General features: G+C 36.6%; 1 pseudogene; it reads right to left on the reverse strand.

Annotated features, from left to right (window-relative positions):
• Positions 1 to 780: 780 nt before the first annotated feature.
• On the reverse strand, positions 781 to 2,451 carry LOC133053136 (heterogeneous nuclear ribonucleoprotein A1-like; annotated as a pseudogene).
• Positions 2,452 to 8,592: the final 6,141 nt, after the last annotated feature.

Consider the following 8,592-nt stretch of genomic DNA (forward strand, 5'->3'; position numbering starts at 1 on the left):
GTAGTTGTACTAGAGCATTAACTGTAGTTGTACTATAGCTTTCAATGTATAGACTTGGAACATATTTTGCTAAATTTATCTTATATATATCATGATTTTTGACACAAATTTGAAGAGCTATTTGAAATTTCATTTTTTTCAATGTTTGTTTCTATATATAGAAAAATAATTAATTTTTGTGTATTGATACTGTATTGAACTTCCTTGCTAAATTTGCTTATGATTTTCAGTAGAATTTTTAAAAAGTATTCTATGAGAGTTTCTATGTATATAATCCCATTTTCTGAAATAGTAAGAGTATACTTTTGTTTTCCTCTCATTGTTTTATGTAAATGTATGGCAAAAATCACTACAATATTGTAAAGTAATGATCCTCCAATTAAAATAAATAAATTAATTTAAAATTAAAATAAAAAGCAGTCCCACAAAAAAGAGTATACTTTTAAATTGTACATCTTTTACTTGTTTTTCTTGCCTTATTGTAGCAGCTAGGACATCAAGTACAATATTGAATAGGGGTGGTGAGAGAATGCATACTTGCACTGTTCCCAGTCTTCAGGGGAAAACAGTCAGTCTTTCAAGATTAGGCAAGATGTTAGCTAAAGAGTTTGGAATTTGTTTTTCTGTTTTATTTTATTTATTTATGCATTTTATCATGGTGAGGAAGATCCCTTCTATTCCTAAATAACAGAGTATTTATATGAATGTGTGCTAAACTTTGTAAAGTGCTTTTTCTGCACCTTTTCTTTTTCTTTTTTTTTTTCAAGAGGGTATTAAATCTTTTATTGATTACACATGATAATGGATGATACACAAGCTTCATTCCCATCTATAACTTTTATCTGGTACCATAATTCAATTTAGATATATTGCATAGGATGTGCCAACAATCATTAATAACCAAAAAAAAAAAAAAAAAACCTCCATGACTTTGCATGGGTGACCCTTTTAATGGTGAACTCCAGGTCACAACACAGTAACTGTCAGTTCAACTACACCAAGGTTCTGAAGACAACAGCTTCTCCACCGAGCAAGTTGTAAATAAATTTCAAATGGAACCTGGCATCACCCTGAAGGAATTCTAACTTCACACTGTTGGGGTAGTTTACCAAAATGGCTTCAGAGTAGACTAACTTTACACAGCACATTAAAAAAAAAAAAGACATTTATTCAGCGTCATGATCAGACTATTACATTTAGCAATCAACAGCATGGGTGCAAAAAAAAAAATCTACATTAAAATCCTTTGTTGGAATGCTTTACACTTTCCACAGAACAGAAACTAAAATAACCTGTTATAGAATTAGTCACAAGTACAGTCCTCGAGTTTTTTGCCCATACACATGAGTACTGTCTAAAACATGTCTTCTTTGTAGCAGCTAGGCCCTGCTACCACTGTGCTTGGCTGAGTTCACAAATCTGTTGTAACCTGTAGCTTCCCTGTCACTTCTCTGGCTCTCCTCTCCTGCTAAGCTTTGTTTCCTGGCAGTAATTAAAACCTTCTGCCACTGCCATAGCTACTGCTGCTGGAACCACCATAGCCACCTTGGTTTCGTGGTTTGGCAAAATATTGGCCTCCACCACCATAGGGGCCAGAACTTCTGCCTCCAAAGTTTCCTCCTTTCATGGGTCCAAAATTTGAAGATTGATTGTTGTAATTGCCAAAATCATTGTAGCTTCCGCCACCTCCAAAATTGCTTCCGTCATTACCAAATCCATTATATCCATCCCCACTGCCACCATATCCGCCACCACCACGGCTGCCACCAAAGCCACCTTGACCACTGAAGTTTCCTCCACGACCAAAGTTGTCATTCCCACCAAAACCACCTCCACGACCACCACCAAAGTTTCCAGAACCACTTCGACCTCTCTGGCTGGATGAAGCACTAGCCATCTCTTGCTTAGACAGGGCTTTTCTCACTTCACAGTTGTGGCCATTCACAGTGTGGTATTTCTGAATGACAATCTTGTCTACAGAGTCATGGTCATCAAAGGTTACAAAAGCAGAGCCTCTCTTTTTGCCACTGCCTCGATCAGTCATGATTTCAATTACTTCAATTTTTCCATACTGTTAAAAATAATCTCTCAGGTGATGTTCTTCAGTGTCTTCTTTAATGCCACCAACAAAAATCTTTTTCACAGTTAAGTGGGCACCAGGTCTTTGAGAATCTTCTCTTGACACGGCCCTCTTTGGTTCCACAACTCTCCGTCCACCTTGTGTGGCCTTGCATTCATGGCCGCATCCACCTCCTCCACCGTGGCGTATGTAACAAACCCGAAGCCTCTGGAGCGCTTGGTGTTTGGATCCCTCATTACCACACAGTCTGTGAGCCTTCCCCATTGCTCAAAATGGCTCCTCAGACTCTCATCAGTTGTTGCAAAGCTCAATCCTCTGATGAAGAGCTTCCGCAGCTGTTCGGGCTCTTTGGGAGACTCTGATTTAGACATGACTGCAGCGGAGGCGGGGAAGTCTTCAACGATGCTTTCTCAGTGGCCTCCACGGGCAGAAAGGTTCTGCATCTTTTCTGAACTTAAACATTTTTTACTCTTTGATTATTTTTGTATGATGGACTTTTTATTCTGGTAAAATACACATAACATGAAATTTACCATTTTAAACATTTTAACTATACAGTTTAGTGATATTGAGTATATTTACATTGATGTTCAACCATCATCACCATCCATATCCAGAACTTTCATCTTCACAAATTGAAAGTTTATATTCATTGAATATTAACTGTCCACTTCACTTTCCACCTGATCCCTAGCAACCACTGTTCTACTTCTTATCTCTATGAATTTGACTACTCTAGATACATAATATATAGAATCATACCATATTTGTCCTTTGTGTCTGGCTTATTTCACATAGCAAAATGTCTATCCATGTTGTAATACTAGTCAAAATTTCCTTCCCTTTTTAGAGGAAATTCCTACCCCATTGTATGTATATACCATGTTTTGTTTATCCATTCATCCATTGATGAAGGTTTCCATTGGATTGGAAAAGATTGGATTGTTTCCACTTTCTGGCTATTGTGAATAATGTTACTATGAACACACATGTGCAAACATCTTCAAATCCCCAATTTCAATTCTTTGGGGTATATACCCAGAAGTGAAATTGCTTAATTATATGTTAATTCTATTTTTAATTTTTTGGGGAACCACAATACTGTTTTATGCATTTTAGCATTTCTTTCAACAATGCACAAGCATTATAATTTCACTCCATTCTTACCAACACTTGTCATTTTCTATCTTTATGATAATAACCATCCTAATGAGTATAAGTGGTATCTCATTGTGGTTTTGATTAGCATTTTCCTGATGATTAATGATGTTGAACATCTTTTCATGGACTTATTGTCCATCTGTACATCTTTGGAGAAATGACCACTCAACTCCTTCATCTATGTTTAAATTGGGTTGTTTGACTTTTTGTTGTTTAGTTGTAGAACTTGTTTATATATTATGAATATTAATCCTTCCAGACATAAGTTTTGCAAATAATTTCTTCCAATCCAGATAAGTGGGTTTTCTTTATATTTAGTTGATGATGTTCTTTGATGTACAAAAATTTTTGGTTTGATTAAGTCAAATTTATTTCTCTTTTATTTGTTACCTGTGCTTTTGGTGTCATATCCAAGAAAGCGTTATCAAATCCAAGGTCATAAAGCATTTCCCTATGTTTTTATCCAAGAGTTCTATAGTTTTAGCTGTTACATTTAGATCCTCCATCCATTGTGAGTTGATTTTTATATATAGTATTTGTTACCGAGAGTGGGGGTCTGGCTACTTGCCACTCAAAAGTCAATATAGAGGTAAGGCTAGTGGAAAGGAAAGTTTGCTTTATTTTGGATACTGGCAACCAGTGGGGATGGGGAAAGGCAGATTCCTGTACAAAGGCTGACTCTCCCTCACTGATAATCAGTGGGCAAGGCCTTTGATAGAAGGAGGGAGGGGGCTACAGGCAAAAACAGCCTAGTCAGCTCTGACAGTCATTTTGAATTTGGTCCTGCAGTGGTCTGATCAGTGTCATCTTGATTGTTTTAAGTACAGTTAATCTTCAGTTCCAAGGTTAGTTTGTTCCCATTTCTTTGAAGCTAGTTCTCTGAATTGTGGCAGCTTGTGTCATGGCTACAGTTTGGTCAGCATGTAGTTATCCTTCTTCCACCTGGTGGTGATTTAAGTATCTATAAGATAGCTCACAGGATGTGGCTCAGAATATTATCTGTAACCCATGAAGAGGAACTATAGGTCCTTGACTATGCTTAATGACTAAACTATTATTATTTAGTTTTGTTGGACTACTTTCCTTGTTTCTGCATCTTGTCACTTCTCTGATTATTCTTTGGCTGAAAGTTTTCACAGACAAAATGCAGGTAGAGGACATGGTGGAGGGGCAGAAGGACCATAGGGTCCTACTCTATTTCAGTATAAGGTAAGGGTCCAAATTAATTATTTTTCATATGGATAACCAGTTTTCCCATCTCTCAATAATCAGAGAAGTGAGAAGATGCCAAAACAAAGGAAAATAGTCCAACAAGACTAAATAATAATAGTTTTGTCATTAAGGGTAGGCAAAGACCTTTAGTTCCTCTTCATGGTCTATAGATAATATTCTGAGCCATATCCTGTGAGCTATCTTATAGATATTGAAATCCCCACCAGGTGGAAGAAGTTAATTGGTTGAAAACATTGTCCTTTCCCCATTGAATGGTCTTGGAATCTTTGTCAAAATCACTTGATCATATATGTGAGGCATTATTTCTGGGCTTTTCTATTCTACTGGTCTGTATGTCTATCTTTATGCCATATCACAGTTTTTATTACTGAAGTTATGTTGTTGTTGTCCATTCACTCAGTTGTATCCAACTCTTTGCAACCCCATAGACTGCAGCATGCCAGGCTTCCCTGTCCTTCACCATCTCCCAGAGCTTGCTCAAACTCATGTCCATTGAGTTGGTGATGCTATCCAACCATCTTGTCTTGTCATCCCCTTCTCTTCTTGCCTTCAATCTTTCCAGTATCAGGGTCTTTTCTAATGAGTCTACTCTTCACCTTAAACATCAGTTCTTCAATGAATATTCAAGATTGATTTCCTTTAGGATGGACTTGTTTGATCTCCTTGCAGTAGCATCTCCTTCAACACCACAGTTCAAAAGCATCAAGTCTTCGGCACCCAGCCTTCTTTATGGTCCAACTCTCACATCCATACATGACTACTGGAGAAACCATTGCTTTGACTAGATGGAACCTTGTCAGCAAAGTAATGTCTCTGCTGCTTTTATTAAAAGAAAAAAAAAGTCTTTTTAATAAGCTGTCTAGGTTTGTCATTTCTTTTCTTCCAAGGAGCAAGCATCTTTTAATTTCATGGCTGCAGCCACCATCTGCAATAATTTTGGAGCCCAAGAAAATAAAGTCTGTCACTGTTTCCATTGTTTCCCCATCTATTTGCCATGTAGTGATGGGACCAGATGTCATGATCTTAGTTTTCCGAATGTTGAGCTTTAAGCCAACTTTTTCACTCTCCTCTTTCACCTTCATCAAGAGGCTCTTTAGTTCCTTTTTGCTTTCTACAATAAGGGTGGTGTCATCTGCATATCTGAGGTTATTGATACTTCTCCCAGCAATCTTGATTCCAACTTGTGCTTCATCCAGCCTGGCATTTGACATGATGTACTCTGCAAATAAGCAGGGTGACAATATACAGCCTTGTGCTTAGTTGCTCAGTTGTGTCTGACTCTTTGCAACCCCATGGACTATAGACTGCCAGGCTCCTTTGTCCATGGCTTCTCCAGGTAAGAATATTGGAGTGGGTAGCCATTCCCTTCTCCAGGGCATCTTCCTGACCCAGGGATTGAACACATGTCTCCTGCATTGCAAGCAGATTCTTTGCCATCTGAGCTACCAGGGAAGCCCTAAGTAGGAGCATAAGAGATGTGTAAACTAAATTGATACCCATGATATTATTTCTTTCAAAATTGTTACTGTAGTAAATGTAGTAATAATGAAAATAATGATAATCTTCAGTAGGTAGAAATGGTAAAAAGTTTGATGTAGCTAGAGAAAGAATGGAGGAATGAGGCTATAAATTGTTTAAAAATCTCACTAACTTATAGTTTCCTGAATACAGAAAAGAATGTCTGTAACAATGTGTGGGGCTCAAACTTCAAGTGGCCTCACAGTCCAAGCTATTTTGTATTTTAACCCATAGGTAAGCATTTCCCAAAATGTGTTTCAGCTAACATTAACTTGAGAGAGTTTTAATAAATTTCTGTGAAAAAATTCTGTGGGCAAATACATGTGGAAAATGCTGGATTGAATGGCAAGAGCAGGAATTCTCAGAGCCTTGAATATAATAATATGTTATGTGAATCTTTTAGAAGAAAATATAGCCTGTAGAATTTCTAGTTATTTGACCTCAAAGGTGGATCATGCAGCATTGCCTTTCATCAGAACAGCAGACTTTGTGTGAATCAACTGTACTTCAATAAAAATAGTAACAATTAAAATTAAAAAAAGAATCTACAAGAAAAAGAACAGACCTTTTATGTAATGAAATAGCATAAATTAAGAAGATAACTGGCTATTATGGTGAGGCTGACCTGTAGCGGAGAGAGTTTGACTTCTAGGAGATCTGGAGAGAGTTTGACTTCTAGTAGATCTGTGAGAGGGCTGTTGTAACAGTCTGGACTGATGATGGCCTGAACTAAGGTAGTGACACAAGTATAAAGCAACTGATGATCCTTCAAATGTGGTAGAAGTAGATGATGATTTTTTAAATTTATTTATTTTAATTGGAAGATAATTACTTTACAATATTGTGACAGTTTTGCCATTCATCAACATGAATCAGCCATGGGTGCACACGTGTCCCCCCATCATGAGCCCCCCTCCCACACCCCTCCACACCCCATCCCTCTGGGTTGTCCAAGAAAACTGTGTTTGAGTGCCCTGCTTCATGCAGATGATGACTGAAGAGAAAGTGTTAAAAGACACCCATATTTTTAGTCTGGGCCAACAGATAAATGGTGATACCATTAACAAGGATAGGAAGCAAGGAGAAATGGCTGACTGTGAAAAGATAATTAGATAATGAATTACTCACAAAACTGTATGTACAACCTCAAGCTGTATTCCAAATTTTAGATTCATATTTTTAACTGTCTTTCTGAGACTCTACAAGTACTGTGCCATAATACTTTAATATTAATCTTAACATGTCATAACCCAACTTCATCCAAAAAGGGCACATTCATTCAATGGTCCTGCATATTAATGGTGTTCTCCTTATTCTACTTTATATCTCTGTGGGATATTATTTCCTAAAATAAGAGGTTACAGATTCTGTAGGTCCTCAGAAATACTAAGTCCTACATGCCTTTCCTGGTGACTGTCCACTATGGTTACAGGGAGTCTGTTAACTTATCATCATCATAGAACTTCCTCTAAGGAATTTCTCAGTATATGAAAATTCTAGAATATATGTTGAAATCTAGTTGCAACCATTTGTGGGCCCCTGCTCACCATCTTAGAAGACATGGCCCACTAATAAAAGTTTATCTTTCTGAGCTTGAGGCTGCTTTGAAATCAGTAAGTTATATCCCCCTGTTAAGATTAAAAGAGCAATGTGTCCATGCAGTAACTTCCAAATAAACAGATTTCGCCAAATCCCAGAACTGATATCTGCACACCATGACTCTCGGAATATCCTCTGATAAAGTGGATCTTCTTTTAAGAAGTTCAAATACTCTTATAAGTTCCATGGGTAGACAGTTTTGAAATTGCTGACATTACTTATAAAAGTTAAAATATGTGTAGATAATATATAATTTTCTTGGGAGAAAGTCAATAGTTTTTATCAAATTTTCATCAGTGGCTATGATTCTTATAAGGCTGATATTTATGAAAGTCAAGTAGCTAAAGAGGTTTACTCTGTCTTGAAATATTATATTTTGGATCAGTTTGCTTTTAAGATAAAGCTTGATGAATCTTAGGTAAGAGGTTACAGATTTTGGTTGTTCTTATGTATGACATGTAGGAGATACACTACGAAGATCTCAAATTTTGCTTTCAGTTTCCATCTCACTAATATTTTTAAATTGGAGTTAGTTGACTTACAATATTATGTTAGTTTCAAATGTATAGCAAAGTGACTTGGCTATATATTTGACTATGTATTTATATTCTTTTTCAGATTTTTTTCCATTGTAGGTTTTTACAAGACGTTGAATGTAGTTCCCTGTGCTATCCAGCAAATCTTTGTTGTTTATATATTTTATATATGGTAGTGCATATCTATCTGTTAATCCCATACTCCTAATTTATCCATTCTCTCCTTTCCCTTTGGTAACCATGTTTTCTATGACTGTATATCTGTTGTTTCTGTTTTGTAAGTAAGTCCATTTGTATTATTTTTTAGCTTCAATATTTTCTTAAATAGAAATCAGAACTAACTTTCCAGATATACTTCAAGGCACTACTCTTGTTTTTAGATCCTTTCAATCTAAAATTGGCATTGGACAAACTCCATATCACAATGTCCTCTGACTGCTCTCCTGAAACTGAGGTTTTTTCCCC

Source organism: Dama dama, chromosome X (assembly GCF_033118175.1).
Source record: "Dama dama isolate Ldn47 chromosome X, ASM3311817v1, whole genome shotgun sequence".
In the NCBI taxonomy this organism is placed as follows: Eukaryota; Metazoa; Chordata; class Mammalia; order Artiodactyla; family Cervidae; genus Dama; species Dama dama.